A 23,036-nucleotide genomic window follows, 5' to 3' on the forward strand; every position below is an offset into this window, starting at 1 on the left:
ACTCTTTTATTATGTCATAATGGTAAAAGAATGATAGCATTATGATGTCACAATCAAAACACCTCTTTAGTATCTCCTAATGGTAACACAATTAAAACATTATAATATTACAATCAAAACTCCCCTTTATGATGTCATATTGTTATAATGATGATAGCATTATGACATCACAATCAAAGACCCCTTTCCGGTGTCATAATTATAAGACAATTAAATCATTATGATGTCATAGTCAATACACTCTTTTATTATGTCATAATGGTAAAAGAATGATAGCATTATGATGTCACAATCAAAACACCTCTTTAGTATCTCCTAATGGTAACACAATTAAAACATTATAATATTACAATCAAAACTCCCCTTTATGATGTCATATTGTTAAAATGATGATAGCATTATGACATCACAATCATAAGACCCCTTTCCGGTGTCATAATGATAAGACAACTAAATCACTATGATGTCATAATCAATACACTCTTTTATTATGTCATAATGGTAAAAGAATGATAGCATTATGATGTCACAATCAAAACACCTTTTTAGTATCTCCTAATGGTAACACAATTAAAACATTATAATATTACAATCAAAACTCCCCTTTATGATGTCATAATGTTAAGTTGATGATAGCATTATCACATCACAATCATAAGACCCCTTTCCGGTGTCATAATGATAAGACAACTAAATCACTATGATGTCATAATCAATACACTCTTTTATTATGTCATAATGGTAAAAGAATGATAGCATTATGATGTCACATTCAAAACACCTCTTTAGTATCTCCTAATGGTAACACAATTAAAACATTATAATATTACAATCAAAACTCCCCTTTATGATGTCATATTGTTAAAATGATGATAGCATTATGACATCACAATCATAAGACCCCTTTCCGGTGTCATAATGATAAGACAACTAAATCACTATGATGTCATCATCAATACACTCTTTTATTATGTCATAATGGTGAAAGAATGATAGCATTATGATGTCACAATCAAAACACCTCTTTAGTATCTCCTAATGGTAACACAATTAAAACATTATAATATTACAATCAAAACTCCCTTTTATGATGTCATATTGTTAAAATGATGATAGCATTATGACATCACAATCATAAGACGCCTTTCCGGTGTCATAATGATAAGACAACTAAATCACTATGATGTCATAATCAATACACTCTTTTATTATGTCATAATGGTAAAAGAATGATAGCATTATGATGTCACAATCAAAACACCTCTTTAGTGTCTCCTAATAGTAACACAATTAAAACATTATAATATTACAATCAAAACTCCCCATTATGATGTCATATTGTTAAAATGATGATAGCATTATGACATCACAATCAAAGACCCCTTTCCTGTGTCATAATTATAAGACAATTAAATCATTATGATGTCATAGTCAATGCACTCTTTTATTATGTCATAATGGTAAAAGAATGATAGCATTATGATGTCACAATCAAAACACCTCTTTAGTATCTCCTAATGGTAACACAATTAAAACATTATAATATTACAATTAAAACTCCCCTTTATGATGTCATATTGTTAAAATGATGATAGCATTAAGACATCACAATCATAAGACCCCTTTCCGGTGTCATAATGAGAAGACAACTAAATCACTGTGATGTCATAATCAATACACTCTTTTATTATGTCATAATGGTAAAAGAATGAAAGCATTATGATGTCACAATCAAAACACCTCTTTAGTATCTCCTAATGGTAACACAATTAAAACATTATAATATTACAATCAAAACTCCCCTGTATGATGTCATATTGTTAAAATGATGATAGCATTATGACATCACAATCAAAGACCCCTTTCCGGTGTCATAATTATAAGACAATTAAATCATTATGATGTCATAGTCAATACACTCTTTTATTATGTCATAATGGTAAAAGAATGATAGCATTATGATGTCACAATCAAAACACCTCTTTAGTATCTCCTAATGGTAACACAATTAAAACATTATAATATTACAATCAAAACTCCCCTTTGTGATGTCATAATGTTAAGATGATGATAGAATTATGACATCACAATCATAAGACCCCTTTCTGGTGTCATAATGATAAGACAATTAAATCACTATGATGTCATAATCAATACACTCTTTTATTATGTCATAATGGTAAAAGAATGATAGCATTATGATGTCACAATCAAAACACCTCTTTAGTATCTCCTAATGGTAACACAATTAAAACATTATAATATTACAATCAAAACTCCCCTTTATGATGTCATATTGTTAAAATGATGATAGCATTATGACATCACAATCATAAGACCCCTTTCCGGTGTCATAATGATAAGACAACTAAATCACTATGATGTCATAATCAATACACTCTTTTATTATGTCATAATGGTAAAAGAATGATAGCATTATGATGTCACAATCAAAACACCTCTTTAGTATCTCCTAATGGTAACACAATTAAAACATTGTAATATTATAATCAAAACTCCCCTTTATGATGTCATATTGTTAAAATGATGATAGCATTTTGACATCACAATCATAAGACCCCTTTCCGGTGTCATAATGAGAAGACAACTAAATCACTATGATGTCATAATCAATACACTCTTTTATTATGTCATAATGGTAAAAGAATGATAGCATTATGATGTCACAATCAAAACACCTCTTTAGTATCTCCTAATGGTAACACAATTAAAACATTATAATATTACAATCAAAACTCCCCTTTATGATGTCATAATGTTAAGGTGATGATAGCATTATGACATCACAATCATAAGACCCCTTTCCGGTGTCATAATGATAAGACAACTAAATCACTATGATGTCATAATCAATACACTCTTTTATTATGTCATAATGGTAAAAGAATGATAGCATTATGATGTCACAATCAAAACACCTCTTTAGTATCTCCTGATGGTAACACAATTAAAACATAATATTACAATCAAAACTCCCCTTTATGATGTCATATTGTTAAAATGATGATAGCATTATGACACCACAATCATAAGACCCCTTTCCGGTGTCATAATGATAAGACAACTAAATCACTATGATGTCATAATCAATACACTCTTATTATGTCATAATGGTAAAAGAATGATAGCATTATGATGTCACAATCAAAACACCTCTTTAGTATCTCCTGATGGTAACACAATTAAAACATTATAATATTACATTCAAAACTCCCCTTTATGATGTCATATTGTTAAAGTGATGATAGCATTATGACATCACAATCATAAGACCCCTTTCCGGTATCATAATGATAAGACAACTAAATCACTATGATGTCATAATCAATACACTCTTTTATTATGTCATAATGGTAAAAGAATGATAGCATTATGATGTCACAATCAAAACACCTCTTTAGTATCTCCTAATGGTAACACAATTAAAACATTATAATATTACAATCAAAACTCCCTTTTATGATGTCATATTGTTAAAATGATGATAGCATTATGTCACGAGCTGAGGACACAGATGGATAAGGAGTCCAGGTGCAGGGGATACAACATACAACAGACATGAACAAGACAGGACACACTATACAGAAACTAGCCTAGGACTATTAGATAACTATTGGAGATTCCGTCACATCTTATGGCCATAGTATGTTTAGCCCACCACTACGCCAAAGTACTCCAATGACGGTGGGTCCTAACGCTAATCCCTGCATGACAGACATACGGAACAAACCAGACATGTAATCAAAACACATAACACGGAGACATACCTTTGGACTGAGACAAACAGAACACACGGATGGGGCAGACCTCATAAAGGAAGCAGAACTAAAGCAAGGAATGACTCTTGGCTGGAAGCCCTATTGCAGGGCACACGGCAGGAAGCCCAATTGCGGGGCACACGGCAGATAAGCCCTCTTGCGGGGCACACGGCAGATAAGCCCTCTTGCGGGGCACACGGCAGATAAGCCCTCTTGCGGGGCACACGGCAGATAAGCCCTCTTGCGGGGCACACGGCAGATAAGCCCACTTGCGTGGCACACGGCAGATAAGCCCACTTGCGTGGCACACGGCAGATAAGCCCACTTGCGGGGCACACGGCAGATAAGCCCACTTGCGGGGCACACGGCATATAAGCCCACTTGCGGGGCACACGGCAGATAAGCCCACTTGCGGGGCACACGGCACGGCTAGAAGCCCTCTTGCGGGGCACACGACTAGAAGCCCTCTTCCAGGGCACACGGCAGGTTGCCCACTTGCAGGGCACTCAACCAGGGTAGTCCACTAGTGGCAGTCATCCTGGGAGTCGCGATGCAGGGCACTCCTCTTGGGAGTCCACTAGTGGGGCGCTGGCCGCAACTCAGGAACACGGCAGATTGCCCACTTGCAGGGCACACGGCAGGTTGCCCACTCGCAGGGCACTCAACCAGGGTAGTCCGCTAGTGGCAGTCATCCTGGGAGTCGCGATGCAGGGCACTCCTCTTAGGAGTCCACTTAGTGGGGCGCAGGCCGCAACTCAGGAACACGGCAGATTGCCCACTTGCAGGGCACACGGCAGGTTGCCCACTTACAGGGTACTCGACTTTGGAGTCCACTTACTGGGGCGCTGGCCGCAACTCAGGAACACGGCAGGTACTGGAGCAAGGCAAGGTACTGGAGCAAGGCAAGGTACTGGAGCAAGGCAAGGTACTGGAGCAAGGCAAGGTACTGGAGCAAGGCAAGGTACTGGAGCAAGGCAAGGTACTGTAACACGGCAAGGTACTGGAACAAGGCAAGGTACTGGAACAAGGCAAGGTACTGGAACAAGGCAAGGTACTGGAACAAGGCAAGGTACTGGAACAAGGCAAGGTACTGGAACAAGGCAAGGTACTGGAACAAGGCAAGGTACTGGAACAAGGCAAGAACCAAACAGGTAGTCCTCAAACATTACAATGTCAAGGCCCAGACTGCAGGGCTGGGCAGGTTTATAAAGGCTGATTTGATCATGAGATCAACTGCAGCTGGACCTGATAATTAGTCTGAGAGGCTCTGAATAGCAAGGGCGGCCACTAGTGGCTGGAAACAGGAAATTAATAAAGCAAAGTATAAACAAGTCCAGCCAGCGCATGGGGAAGCGTTACACATTATGACATCATTATGACACCGGAAAGGGGTCTTATGATTGTGATAAGACAACTAAATCACTATGATGTCATAATCAATACACTCTTTTATTATGTCATAATGGTAAAAGAATGATAGCATTATGATGTCACAATCAAAACACCTCTTTAGTATCTCCTAATGGTATCACAATTAAAACATTATAATATTACAATCAAAACTCCCCTTTATGATGTCATATTGTTAAAATGATGATAGCATTTTGACATCACAATCATAAGACCCCTTTCCGGTGTCATAATGAGAAGACAACTAAATCACTATGATGTCATAATCAATACACTCTTTTATTATGTCATAATGGTAAAAGAATGATAGCATTATGATGTCACAATCAAAACACCTCTTTAGTATCTCCTAATGGTAACACAATTAAAACATTATAATATTACAATCAAAACTCCCTTCTATGATGTCATATTGTTAAAATGATGATAGCATTATGACATCACAATCATAAGACGCCTTTCCGGTGTCATAATGATAAGACAACTAAATCACTATGATGTCATAATCAATACACTCTTTTATTATGTCATAATGGTAAAAGAATGATAGCATTATGATGTCACAATCAAAACACCTCTTTAGTATCTCCTAATGGTAACACAATTAAACATTATAATATTACAATCAAAACTCCCCTTTATGATGTCATATTGTTAAAGTGATGATAGCATTATGACATCACAATCATAAGACCCCTTTCCGGTGTCATAATGATAAGACAACTAAATCACTATGATGTTATAATCAATACACTCTTTTATTATGTCATAATGGTAAAAGAATGATAGCATTATGATGTCACAATCAAAACACCTCTTTAGTATCTCATGATGGTAACACAATTAAAAGATTATAATATTACAATCAAAACTCCCCTTTCTGATGTCATATTGTTAAAGTGATGATAGAATTATGACATCACAATCATAAGACCCCTTTCCGGTGTCATAATGAGAAGACAACTAAATCACTATGATGTCATAATCAATACACTCTTTTATTATGTCATAATGGTAAAAGAATGATAGCATTATGATGTCACAATCAAAACACCTCTTTAGTATCTCCTAATGGTAACACAATTAAAACATTATAATATTACAATCAAAACTCCCCTTTATGATGTCATATTGTTAAAATGATGATAGCATTATGACATCACAATCATAAGACTCCTTTCCGGTGTCATAATAACAAAGACAACTAAATCACTATGATGTCATAATCAATACACTCTTTTATTATGTCATAATGGTAAAAGAATGACAGCATTATGATGTCACAATCAAAACACCTCTTTAGTATCTCCTAATGGTAACACAATTAAAACATTATAATATTACAATCAAAACTCCCCTTTATTAATGTCATATTGTTAAAATGATGATAGCATTATGACATCACAATCATAAGACTCCTTTCCGGTGTCATAATGATAAGACAATTAAATCATTATGATGTCATAATCAATACACTCTTTTATTATGTCATAATGGTAAAAGAATGATAGCATTATGATGTCACAATCAAAACACCTCTTTAGTATCTCATGATGGTAACACAATTAAAACATTATAATATTACAATCAAAACTCCCCTTTATGATGTCATAATGTTAAGGTGATGATAGCATTGTGACATCACAATCATAAGACCCCTTTCCGGTGTCATAATAACAAAGACAACTAAATCACTATGATGTCATAATCAATACACTCTTTTATTATGTCATAATGGTAAAAGAATGATAGCATTATGATGTCACAATCAAAACACCTCTTTAGTATCTCCTAATGGTAACACAATTAAAACATTATAATATTACAATCAAAACTCCCCTTTATGATGTCATATTGTTAAAATGATGATAGCATTATGACATCACAATCATAAGACCCCTTTCCGGTGTCATAATTATAAGACAATTAAATCATTATGATGTCATAATCAATACACTATTTTATTATGTCATTATGGTAAAAGAATGATAGCATTATGATGTCACAATCAAAACACCTCTTTAGTATCTCATGATGGTAACACAATTAAAACATTATAATATTACAATCAAAACTCCCCTTTATGATGTCATAATGTTAAGGTGATGATAGCATTATGACATCACAATCATAAGACCCCTTTCCGGTGTCATAATGATAAGACAACTAAATCACTATGATGTCATAATAAATACACTCTTTTATTATGTCATAATGGTAAAAGAATGATAGCATTATGATGTCACAATCAAAACACCTCTTTCGTATCTCATGATGGTAACACAATTAAAACATTATAATATTACAATCAAAACTCCCCTTTATGATGTCATATTGTTAAAATGATGATAGCATTATGACATCACAATCATAAGACCCCTTTCCGGTGTCATAATGATAAGACAACTAAATCACTATGATGTCATAATCAATATACTCTTTTATTATGTCATAATGGTAAAAGAATGATAGCATTATGATGTCACAATCAAAACACCTCTTTAGTATCTCCTAATGGTAACACAATTAAAACATTATAATATTACATTCAAAACTCCCCTTTATGATGTCATATTGTTAAAATGATGATAGCATTATGACATCACAATCATAAGACCCCTTTCCGGTGTCATAATGATAAGACAACTAAATCACTATGATGTCATAATCAATACACTCTTTTATTATGTCATAATGGTAAAAGAATGATAGCATTATGATGTCACAATCAAAACACCTCTTTAGTATCTCCTAATGGTAACACAATTAAAACATTATAATATTACAATCAAAACTCCCCTTTATGATGTCATATTGTTAAAATGATGATAGCATTATGACATCACAATCATAAGACTCCTTTCCGGTGTCATAATTATAAGACAATTAAATCATTATGATGTCATAATCAATACACTCTTTTATTATGTCATAATGGTAAAAGAATGATAGCATTATGATGTCACAATCAAAACACCTCTTTAGTATCTCATGATGGTAACACAATTAAAACATTATAATATTACAATCAAAACTCCCCTTTATGATGTCATAATATTAAGGTGATGATAGCATTATGACATCACAATCATAAGACTCCTTTCCGGTGTCATAATTATAAGACAATTAAATCATTATGATGTCATAATCAATACACTCTTTTATTATGTCATAATGGTAAAAGAATGATAGCATTATGATGTCACAATCAAAACACCTCTTTAGTATCTCATGATGGTAACACAATTAAAACATTATAATATTACAATCAAAACTCCCCTTTATGATGTCATAATGTTAAGGTGATGATAGCATTATGACATCACAATCATAAGACCCCTTTCCGGTGTCATAATGATAAGACAACTAAATCACTATGATGTCATAATCAATACACTCTTTTATTATGTCATAATGGTAAAAGAATGATAGCATTATGATGTCACAATCAAAACACCTCTTTAGTATCTCCTAATGGTAACACAATTAAAACATTATAATATTACATTCAAAACTCCCCTTTATGATGTCATATTGTTAAAATGATGATAGCATTATGACATCACAATCATAAGACCCCTTTCCGGTGTCATTATGATAAGACAACTAAATCACTATGATGTCATAATCAATACACTCTTTTATTATGTCATAATGGTAAAAGAATGACAGCATTATGATGTCACAATCAAAACACCTCTTTAGTATCTCCTAATGGTAACACAATTAAAACATTATAATATTACAATCAAAACTCCCCTTTATTAATGTCTTATTGTTAAAATGATGATAGCATTATGACATCACAATCATACGACTCCTTTCCGGTGTCATAATGACAAGACAATTAAATCATTATGATGTCATAATCAATACACTCTTTTATTATGTCATAATGGTAAAAGAATGATAGCATTATGATGTCACAATCAAAACACCTCTTTAGTATCTCCTAATGGTAACACAATTAAAACATTATAATATTACAATCAAAACTCCCCTTTATGATGTCATATTGTTAAAATGATGATAGCATTATGACATCACAATCATAAGACCCCTTTCCGGTGTCATAATGATAAGACAACTAAATCACTATGATGTCATAATCAATACACTCTTTTATTATGTCATAATGGTAAAAGAATGATAGCATTATGATGTCACAATCAAAACACCTCTTTAGTATCTCCTAATGGTAACACAATTAAAACATTATAATATTACAATCAAAACTCCCCTTTATGATGTCATATTGTTAAAATGATGATAGCATTATGACATCACAATCATAAGACCCCTTTCCGGTGTCATAATGATAAGACAACTAAATCACTATGATGTCATAATCAATATACTCTTTTATTATTTCATAATGGTAAAAGAATGATAGCATTATGATGTCACAATCAAAACACCTCTTTAGTATCTCCTAATGGTAACACAATTAAAACATTATAATATTACATTCAAAACTCCCCTTTATGATGTCATATTGTTAAAATGATGATAGCATTATGACATCACATGATGTCATAATCAATACACTCTTTTATTATGTCATAATGGTAAAAGAATGATAGCATTATGATGTCACAATCAAAACACCCCTTTAGTATCTCCTAATGGTAACACAATTAAAACATTATAATATTACAATCAAAACTCCCCTTTATGATGTCAAATTGTTAAAATGATGATAGCATTATGACATCACAATCATAAGACTCCTTTCCGGTGTCATAATTATAAGACAATTAAATTATTATGATGTCATAATCAATACACTCTTTTATTATGTCATAATGGTAAAAGAATGATAGCATTATGATGTCACAATCAAAACACCTCTTTAGTGTCTCCTAATGGTAACACAATTAAAACATTATAATATTACAATCAAAACTCCCCTTTGTGATGTCATATTGTTAAAGTGATGATAGCATTATGACATCACAATCATAAGACCCCTTTCCGGTGTCATAATGATAAGACAACTAAATCACCATGATGTCATAATCAATACACTCTTTTATTATGTCATAATGGTAAAGGAATGATAGCATTATGATGTCACAATCAAAACACCTCTTTAGTATCTCCTAATGGTAACACAATTGAAACATTATAATATTACAATCAAAACTCCCCTTTATTAATGTCATATTGTTAAAATGATGATAGCATTATGACATCACAATCATAAGACTCCTTTCCGGTGTCATAATGATAAGACAATTAAATCATTATGATGTCATAATCAATACACTCTTTTATTATGTCATAATGGTAAAAGAATGATAGCATTATGATGTCACAATCAAAACACCTCTTTAGTATCTCCTGATGGTAACACAATTAAAACATTATAATATTACAATCAAAACTCCCCTTTATGATGTCATATTGTTAAAATGATGATAGCATTATGACATCACAATCATAAGACCCCTTTCCGGTGTCATAATGATAAGACAACTAAATCACTATGATGTCATAATCAATACACTCTTTTATTATGTCATAATGGTAAAAGAATGATAGCATTATGATGTCACAATCAAAACACCTCTTTAGTATCTCCTAATGGTAACACAATTAAAACATTATAATATTACATTCAAAACTCCCCTTTATGATGTCATATTGTTAAAATGATGATAGCATTCTGACATCACAATCATAAGACCCCTTTCCGGTGTCATAATGATAAGACAACTAAATCACTATGATGTCATAATCAATACACTCTTTTATTATGTCATAATGGTAAAAGAATGACAGCATTATGATGTCACAATCAAAACACCTCTTTAGTATCTCCTAATGGTAACACAATTAAAACATTATAATATTACAATCAAAACTCCCCTTTATTAATGTCATATTGTTAAAATGATGATAGCATTATGACATCACAATCATAAGACTCCTTTCCGGTGTCATAATGATAAGACAATTAAATCATTATGATGTCATAATCAATACACTCTTTTATTATGTCATGATGGTAAAAGAATGATAGCATTATGATGTCACAATCAAAACACCTCTTTAGTATCTCCTAATGGTAACACAATTAAAACATTATAATATTACAATCAAAACTCCCCTTTATGATGTCATATTGTTAAAATGATGATAGCATTATGACATCACAATCATAAGACCCCTTTCCGGTGTCATAATGATAAGACAACTAAATCACTATGATGTCATAATCAATACACTCTTTTATTATGTCATAATGGTAAAAGAATGATAGCATTATGATGTCACAATCAAAACACCTCTTTAGTATCTCCTAATGGTAACACAATTAAAACATTATAATATTACAATCAAAACTCCCCTTTATGATGTCATATTGTTAAAATGATGATAGCATTATGACATCACAATCATAAGACCCCTTTCCGGTGTCATAATGATAAGACAACTAAATCACTATGATGTCATAATCAATATACTCTTTTATTATTTCATAATGGTAAAAGAATGATAGCATTATGATGTCACAATCAAAACACCTCTTTAGTATCTCCTAATGGTAACACAATTAAAACATTATAATATTACATTCAAAACTCCCCTTTATGATGTCATATTGTTAAAATGATGATAGCATTATGACATCACATGATGTCATAATCAATACACTCTTTTATTATGTCATAATGGTAAAAGAATGATAGCATTATGATGTCACAATCAAAACACCCCTTTAGTATCTCCTAATGGTAACACAATTAAAACATTATAATATTACAATCAAAACTCCCCTTTATGATGTCAAATTGTTAAAATGATGATAGCATTATGACATCACAATCATAAGACTCCTTTCCGGTGTCATAATTATAAGACAATTAAATTATTATGATGTCATAATCAATACACTCTTTTATTATGTCATAATGGTAAAAGAATGATAGCATTATGATGTCACAATCAAAACACCTCTTTAGTGTCTCCTAATGGTAACACAATTAAAACATTATAATATTACAATCAAAACTCCCCTTTGTGATGTCATATTGTTAAAGTGATGATAGCATTATGACATCACAATCATAAGACCCCTTTCCGGTGTCATAATGATAAGACAACTAAATCACCATGATGTCATAATCAATACACTCTTTTATTATGTCATAATGGTAAAGGAATGATAGCATTATGATGTCACAATCAAAACACCTCTTTAGTATCTCCTAATGGTAACACAATTGAAACATTATAATATTACAATCAAAACTCCCCTTTATTAATGTCATATTGTTAAAATGATGATAGCATTATGACATCACAATCATAAGACTCCTTTCCGGTGTCATAATGATAAGACAATTAAATCATTATGATGTCATAATCAATACACTCTTTTATTATGTCATAATGGTAAAAGAATGATAGCATTATGATGTCACAATCAAAACACCTCTTTAGTATCTCCTGATGGTAACACAATTAAAACATTATAATATTACAATCAAAACTCCCCTTTATGATGTCATATTGTTAAAATGATGATAGCATTATGACATCACAATCATAAGACCCCTTTCCGGTGTCATAATGATAAGACAACTAAATCACTATGATGTCATAATCAATACACTCTTTTATTATGTCATAATGGTAAAAGAATGATAGCATTATGATGTCACAATCAAAACACCTCTTTAGTATCTCCTAATGGTAACACAATTAAAACATTATAATATTACATTCAAAACTCCCCTTTATGATGTCATATTGTTAAAATGATGATAGCATTCTGACATCACAATCATAAGACCCCTTTCCGGTGTCATAATGATAAGACAACTAAATCACTATGATGTCATAATCAATACACTCTTTTATTATGTCATAATGGTAAAAGAATGACAGCATTATGATGTCACAATCAAAACACCTCTTTAGTATCTCCTAATGGTAACACAATTAAAACATTATAATATTACAATCAAAACTCCCCTTTATTAATGTCATATTGTTAAAATGATGATAGCATTATGACATCACAATCATAAGACTCCTTTCCGGTGTCATAATGATAAGACAATTAAATCATTATGATGTCATAATCAATACACTCTTTTATTATGTCATGATGGTAAAAGAATGATAGCATTATGATGTCACAATCAAAACACCTCTTTAGTATCTCCTAATGGTAACACAATTAAAACATTATAATATTACAATCAAAACTCCCCTTTATGATGTCATATTGTTAAAATGATGATAGCATTATGACATCACAATCATAAGACTCCTTTCCGGTGTCATAATGAAAAGACAATTAAATCATTATGATGTCATAATCAATACACTCTTTTATTATGTCATAATGGTAAAAGAATGATAGCATTATGATGTCACAATCAAAACACCCCTTTAGTATCTCCTAATGGTAACACAATTAAAACATTATAATATTACAATCAAAACTCCCCTTTATGATGTCATATTGTTAAAATGATGATAGCATTATGACATCACAATCATAAGACTCCTTTCCGGTGTCATAATGATAAGACAATTAAATCATTATGATGTCATAATCAATACACTCTTTTATTATGTCATGATGGTAAAAGAATGATAGCATTATGATGGCACAATCAAAACACCTCTTTAGTATCTCCTAATGGTAACACAATTTAAACATTATAATATTACAATCAAAACTCCCCTTTATGATGTCATATTGTTAAAATGATGATAGCATTATGACATCACAATCATAAGACTCCTTTCCGGTGTCATAATGAAAAGACAATTAAATCATTATGATGTCATAATCAATACACTCTTTTATTATGTCATAATGGTAAAAGAATGATAGCATTATGATGTCACAATCAAAACACCCCTTTAGTATCTCCTAATGGTAACACAATTAAAACATTATAATATTACAATCAAAACTCCCCTTTATGATGTCATATTGTTAAAATGATGATAGCATTATGACATCACAATCATAAGACTCCTTTCCGGTGTCATAATGATAAGACAATTAAATCATTATGATGTCATAATCAATACACTCTTTTATTATGTCATGATGGTAAAAGAATGATAGCATTATGATGGCACAATCAAAACACCTCTTTAGTATCTCCTAATGGTAACACAATTAAAACATTATAATATTACAATCAAAACTCCCCTTTATGATGTCATATTGTTAAAATGATGATAGCATTATGACATCACAATCATAAGACTCCTTTCCGGTGTCATAATGATAAGACAATTAAATCATTATGATGTCATAATCAATACACTCTTTTATTATGTCATAATGGTAAAAGAATGATAGCATTATGATGTCACAATCAAAACACCCCTTTAGTATCTCCTAATGGTAACACAATTAAAACATTATAATATTACAATCAAAACTCCCCTTTATTAATGTCTTATTGTTAAAATGATGATAGCATTATGACATCACAATCATACGACTCCTTTCCGGTGTCATAATGATAAGACAATTAAATCATTATGATGTCATAATCAATACACTCTTTTATTATGTCATAATGGTAAAAGAATGATAGCATTATGATGTCACAATCAAAACACCTCTTTAGTATCTCCTAATGGTAACACAATTAAAACATTATAATATTACAATCAAAACTCCCCTTTATGATGTCATATTGTTAAAATGATGATAGCATTATGACATCACAATCATAAGACCCCTTTCCGGTGTCATAATGATAAGACAACTAAATCACTATGATGTCATAATCAATACACTCTTTTATTATGTCATAATGGTAAAAGAATGATAGCATTATGATGTCACAATCAAAACACCTCTTTAGTATCTCCTAATGGTAACACAATTAAAACATTATAATATTACAATCAAAACTCCCCTTTATGATGTCATATTGTTAAAGTGATGATAGCATTATGACATCACAATCATAAGACCCCTTTCCGGTGTCATAATGATAAGACAACTAAATCACTATGATGTCATAATCAATACACTCTTTTAGTATGTCATAATGGTAAAAGAATGATAGCATTATGATGTCACAATCAAAACACCTCTTTAGTATCTCCTAATGGTAACACAATTAAAACATTATAATATTACAATCAAAACTCCCCTTTATGATGTCATATTGTTAAAATGATGATAGCATTATGACATCACAATCATAAGACTCCTTTCCGGTGTCATAATGAAAAGACAATTAAATCATTATGATGTCATAATCAATACACTCTTTTATTATGTCATAATGGTAAAAGAATGATAGCATTATGATGTCACAATCAAAACACCCCTTTAGTATCTCCTAATGGTAACACAATTAAAACATTATAATATTACAATCAAAACTCCCCTTTATGATGTCATATTGTTAAAATGATGATAGCATTATGACATCACAATCATAAGACTCCTTTCCGGTGTCATAATGATAAGACAATTAAATCATTATGATGTCATAATCAATACACTCTTTTATTATGTCATGATGGTAAAAGAATGATAGCATTATGATGGCACAATCAAAACACCTCTTTAGTATCTCCTAATGGTAACACAATTAAAACATTATAATATTACAATCAAAACTCCCCTTTATGATGTCATATTGTTAAAATGATGATAGCATTATGACATCACAATCATAAGACTCCTTTCCGGGGTCATAATGATAAGACAATTAAATCATTATGATGTCATAATCAATACACTCTTTTATTATGTCATAATGGTAAAAGAATGATAGCATTATGATGTCACAATCAAAACACCTCTTTAGTATCTCCTAATGGTAACACAATTAAAACATTATAATATTACAATCAAAACTCCCCTTTATTAATGTCTTATTGTTAAAATGATGATAGCATTATGACATCACAATCATACGACTCCTTTCCGGTGTCATAATGATAAGACAATTAAATCATTATGATGTCATAATCAATACACTCTTTTATTATGTCATAATGGTAAAAGAATGATAGCATTATGATGTCACAATCAAAACACCTCTTTAGTATCTCCTAATGGTAACACAATTAAAACATTATAATATTACAATCAAAACTCCCCTTTATGATGTCATATTGTTAAAGTGATGATAGCATTATGACATCACAATCATAAGACCCCTTTCCGGTGTCATAATTATAAGACAACTAAATCATTATGATGTCATAATCAATACACTCTTTTAGTATGTCATAATGGTAAAAGAATGATAGCATTATGATGTCACAATCAAAACACCTCTTTAGTATCTCCTAATGGTAACACAATTAAAACATTATAATATTACAATCAAAACTCCCCTTTATGATGTCATATTGTTAAAATGATGATAGCATTATGACATCACAATCATAAGACCCCTTTCCGGTGTCATAATGATAAGACAACTAAATCACTATGATGTCATAATCAATACACTCTTTTATTATGTCATAATGGTAAAAGAATGATAGCATTATGATGTCACAATCAAAACACCTCTTTAAAATCTCCTAATGGTAACACAATTAAAACATTATAATATTACAATCAAAACTCCCCATTCTGATGTCATATTGTTGAAATGATGATAGCATTATGACTTCACAATCATAAGACGCCTTTCCGGTGTCATAATGATAAGACAACTAAATCACTATGATGTCATAATCAATACACTCTTTTATTATGTCATAATGGTAAAAGAATGATAGCATTATGATGTCACATTCAAAACACCTCTTTAGTATCTCCTAATGGTAACACAATTAAAACATTATAGTATTACAATCAAAACTCCCCTTTATGATGTCATATTGTTAAAATGATGATAGCATTATGACATCACAATCATAAGACTCCTTTCCGGTGTCATAATTATAAGACAATTAAATCATTATGATGTCATAATCAATACACTCTTTTATGATGTCATAATGGTAAAAGAATGATAGCATTATGATGTCACAATCAAAACACCTCTTTAGTATCTCCTAATGGTAACACAATTAAAACATTATAATATTACAATCAAAACTCCCCGTTATGATGTCATAATGTTAAGATGATGATAGCATTATGACATCACAATCATAAGACCCCTTTCCGGTGTCATAATTATTAGACAACTAAATCATTATGATGTCATAATCAATACACTCTTTTATTATGTCATAATGGTAAAAGAATGATAGCATTATGATGTCACAATCAAAACACCTCTTTAGTATCTCCTAATGGTAACACAATTAAAACATTATAATATTACAATCAAAACTCCCCTTTATGATGTCATATTGTTAAAATGATGATAGCATTATGACATCACAATCATAAGACCCCTTTCCGGTGTCATAATGATAAGACAACTAAATCACTATGATGTCATCATCAATACACTCTTTTATTATGTCATAATGGTGAAAGAATGATAGCATTATGATGTCACAATCAAAACACCTCTTTAGTATCTCCTAATGGTAACACAATTAAAACATTATAATATTACAATCAAAACTCCCTTTTATGATGTCATATTGTTAAAATGATGATAGCATTATGACATCACAATCATAAGACGCCTTTCCGGTGTCATAATGATAAGACAACTAAATCACTATGATGTCATAATCAATACACTCTTTTATTATGTCATAATGGTAAAAGAATGATAGCATTATGATGTCACAATCAAAACACCTCTTTAGTGTCTCCTAATAGTAACACAATTAAAACATTATAATATTACAATCAAAACTCCCCTTTATGATGTCATAATGTTAAGATGATGATAGCATTATGACATCACAATCATAAGACCCCTTTCCGGTGTCATAATTATAAGACAACTAAATCATTATGATGTCATAATCAATACACTCTTTTATTATGTCATAATGGTAAAAGAATGATAGCATTATGATTTCACAATCAAAACACCTCTTTAGTATCTCCTAATGGTAACACAATTAAAACATTATAATATTACAATCAAAACTCCCCTTTATGATGTCATATTGTTAAAATGATGATAGCATTATGACATCACAATCATAAGACCCCTTTCCGGTGTCATAATGATAAGACAACTAAATCACTATGATGTCATAATCAATACACTCTTTTATTATGTCATAATGGTAAAAGAATGATAGCATTATGATGTCACAATCAAAACACCTCTTTAGTATCTCCTGATGGTAACACAATTAAAACATTATAATATTACATTCAAAACTCCCCTTTATGATGTCATATTGTTAAAGTGATGATAGCATTATGACATCACAATCATAAGACCCCTTTCCGGTGTCATAATGATAAGACAACTAAATCACTATGATGTCATAATCAATACACTCTTTTATTATGTCATAATGGTAAAAGAATGATAGCATTATGATGTCACAATCAAAACACCTCTTTAGTATCTCATGATGGTAACACAATTAAAACATTATAATATTACAATCAAAACTCCCCATTATGAGGTCATATTGTTAAAATGATGATAGCATTATGACATCACAATCAAAGACCCCTTTCCTGTGTCATAATTATAAGACAATTAAATCATTATGATGTCATAGTCAATACACTCTTTTATTATGTCATAATGGTAAAAGAATGATAGCATTATGATGTCACAATCAAAACACCTCTTTAGTATCTCATGATGGTAACACAATTAAAACATTATAATATTACAATCAAAACTCCCCTTTATGATGTCATAATGTTAAGTTGATGATAGCATTGTGACATCACAATCATAAGACCCCTTTCCGGTGTCATAATGATAAGACAACTAAATCACTATGATGTCATAATCAATACACTCTTTTATTATGTCATAATGGTAAAAGAATGATAGCATTATGATGTCACAATCAAAACACCTCTTTAGTATCTCCTAATGGTAACACAATTAAAACATTATCATATTACAATCAAAACTCCCCTTTATGATGTCATATTGTTAAAATGATGATAGCATTATGACATCACAATCATAAGACTCCTTTCCGGTGTCATAATTATAAGACAATTAAATCATTATGATGTCATAATCAATACACTTTTATTATGTCATAATGGTAAAAGAATGATAGCATGATGATGTCACAATCAAAACACCTCTTTAGTATCTCCTAATGGTAACACAATTAAAACATTATAATATTACAATCAAAACTCCCCTTTGTGATGTCATAATGTTAAGATGATGATAGAATTATGACATCACAATCATAAGACCCCTTTCCGGTGTCATAATGATAAGACAATTAAATCACTATGATGTCATAATCAATACACTCTTTTATTATGTCATAATGGTAAAAGAATGATAGCATTATGATGTCACAATCAAAACACCTCTTTAGTATCTCCTAATGGTAACACAATTAAAACATTATAATATTACAATCAAAACTCCCCTTTATGATGTCATAATGTTAAGGTGATGATAGCATTATGACCTCACAATCATAAGACCCCTTTCCGGTGTCATAATTATTAGACAATTAAATCATTATGATGTCATAATCAATACACTCTTTTATGATGTCATAATGGTAAAAGAATGATAGCATTATGATGTCACAATCAAAACACCTCTTTAGTATCTCCTAATGGTAACACAATTAAAACATTATAATATTACAATCAAAACTCCCCTTTATGATGTCATATTGTTAAAATGATGATAGCATTATGACATCACAATCATAAGACCCCTTTCCGGTGTCATAATGATAAGACAACTAAATGACTATGATGTCATAATCAATACACTCTTTTATTATGTCATAATGGTAAAAGAATGATAGCATTATGATGTCACAATCAAAACACCTCTTTAGTATCTCCTAATGGTAACACAATTAAAACATTATAATATTACTATCAAAACTCCCCTTTATGATGTCATATTGTTAAAATGATGATAGCATTATGACATCACAATCATAAGACCCCTTTCCGGTGTCATAATGATAAGACAACTAAATCACTATGATGTCATAATCAATACACTCTTTTATTATGTCATAATGGTAAAAGAATGATAGCATTATGATGTCACAATCAAAACACCTCTTTAAAATCTCCTAATGGTAACAATTAAAACATTATAATATTACAATCAAAACTCCCCTTTCTGATGTCATATTGTTGAAATGATGATAGCATTATGACATCACAATCATAAGACGCCTTTCCGGTGTCATAATGATAAGACAACTAAATGACTATGATGTCATAATCAATACACTCTTTTATTATGTCATAATGGTAAAAGAATGATAGCATTATGATGTCACATTCAAAACACCTCTTTAGTATCTCCTAATGGTAACACAATTAAAACATTATAGTATTACAATCAAAACTCCCCTTTATGATGTCATATTGTTAAAATGATGATAGCATTATGACATCACAATCATAAGACTCCTTTCCGGTGTCATAATTATAAGACAATTAAATCATTATGATGTCATAATCAATACACTCTTTTATGATGTCATAATAGTAAAAGAATGATAGCATTATGATGTCACAATCAAAACACCTCTTTAGTATCTCCTAATGGTAACACAATTAAAACATTATAATATTACAATCAAAACTCCCCTTTATGATGTCATAATGTTAAGGTGATGATAGCATTATGACATCACAATCATAAGACCCCTTTCCGGTGTCATAATGATAAGACAACTAAATCACTATGATGTCATAATCAATATACTCTTTTATTATGTCATAATGGTAAAAGAATGATAGCATTATGATGTCACAATCAAAACACCTCTTTAGTATCTCCTGATGGTAACACAATTAAAACATTATAATATTACATTCAAAACTCCCCTTTATGATGTCATATTGTTAAAGTGATGATAGCATTATGACATCACAATCATAAGACCCCTTTCCGGTGTCATAATGATAAGACAACTAAATCACTATGATGTCATAATCAATACACTCTTTTATTATGTCATAATGGTAAAAGAATGATAGCATTATGATGTCACAATCAAAACACCTCTTTAGTATCTCATGATGGTAACACAATTAAAACATTATAATATTACAATCAAAACTCCCCATTATGAGGTCATATTGTTAAAATGATGATAGCATTATGACATCACAATCAAAGACCCCTTTCCTGTGTCATAATTATAAGACAATTAAATCATTATGATGTCATAGTCAATACACTCTTTTATTATGTCATAATGGTAAAAGAATGATAGCATTATGATGTCACAATCAAAACACCTCTTTAGTATCTCATGATGGTAACACAATTAAAACATTATAATATTACAATCAAAACTCCCCTTTATGATGTCATAATGTTAAGTTGATGATAGCATTGTGACATCACAATCATAAGACCCCTTTCCGGTGTCATAATTATAAGACAATTAAATCATTATGATGTCATAATCAATACACTTTTATTATGTCATAATGGTAAAAGAATGATAGCATGATGATGTCACAATCAAAACACCTCTTTAGTATCTCCTAATGGTAACACAATTAAAACATTATAATATTACAATCAAAACTCCCCTTTATGATGTCATAATGTTAAGGTGATGATAGCATTATGACCTCACAATCATAAGACCCCTTTCCGGTGTCATAATTATTAGACAATTAAATCATTATGATGTCATAATCAATACACTCTTTTATGATGTCATAATGGTAAAAGAATGATAGCATTATGATGTCACAATCAAAACACCTCTTTAGTATCTCCTAATGGTAACACAATTAAAACATTATAATATTACAATCAAAACTCCCCTTTATGATGTCATATTGTTAAAATGATGATAGCATTATGACATCACAATCATAAGACCCCTTTCCGGTGTCATAATGATAAGACAACTAAATCACTATGATGTCATAATCAATACACTCTTTTATTATGTCATAATGGTGAAAGAATGATAGCATTATGATGTCACAATCAAAACACCTCTTTAGTATCTCCTAATGGTAACACAATTAAAACATTATAATATTACAATCAAAACTCCCTTTTATGATGTCATATTGTTAAAATGATGATAGCATTATGACATCACAATCATAAGACGCCTTTCCGGTGTCATAATGATAAGACAACTAAATCACTATGATGTCATAATCAATACACTCTTTTATTATGTCATAATGGTAAAAGAATGATAGCATTATGATGTCACAATCAAAACACCTCTTTAGTATCTCCTAATGGTAACACAATTAAAACATTATAATATTACAATCAAAACTCCCCTTTATGATGTCATATTGTTAAAATGATAGCATTATGACATCACAATCATAAGACCCCTTTCCGGTGTCATAATGATAAGACAACTAAATCACTATGATGTCATAATCAATACACTCTTTTATTATGTCATAATGGTAAAAGAATGATAGCATTATGATGTCACAATCAAAACACCTCTTTAGTATCTCCTGATGGTAACACAATTAAAACATTATAATATTACATTCAAAACTCCCCTTTATGATGTCATATTGTTAAAGTGATGATAGCATTATGACATCACAATCATAAGACCCCTTTCCGGTGTCATAATGATAAGACAACTAAATCACCATGATGTCATAATCAATACACTCTTTTATTATGTCATAATGGTAAAAGAATGATAGCATTATGCTGTCACAATCAAAACACCTCTTTAGTATCTCATGATGGTAACACAATTAAAACATTATAAAATTACAATCAAAACTCCCCTGTATGATGTCATATTGTTAAAATGATGATA

This window comes from Spea bombifrons, chromosome 2 (genome assembly GCF_027358695.1).
Source record: "Spea bombifrons isolate aSpeBom1 chromosome 2, aSpeBom1.2.pri, whole genome shotgun sequence".
Lineage (NCBI taxonomy): Eukaryota > Metazoa > Chordata > Amphibia > Anura > Pelobatidae > Spea > Spea bombifrons.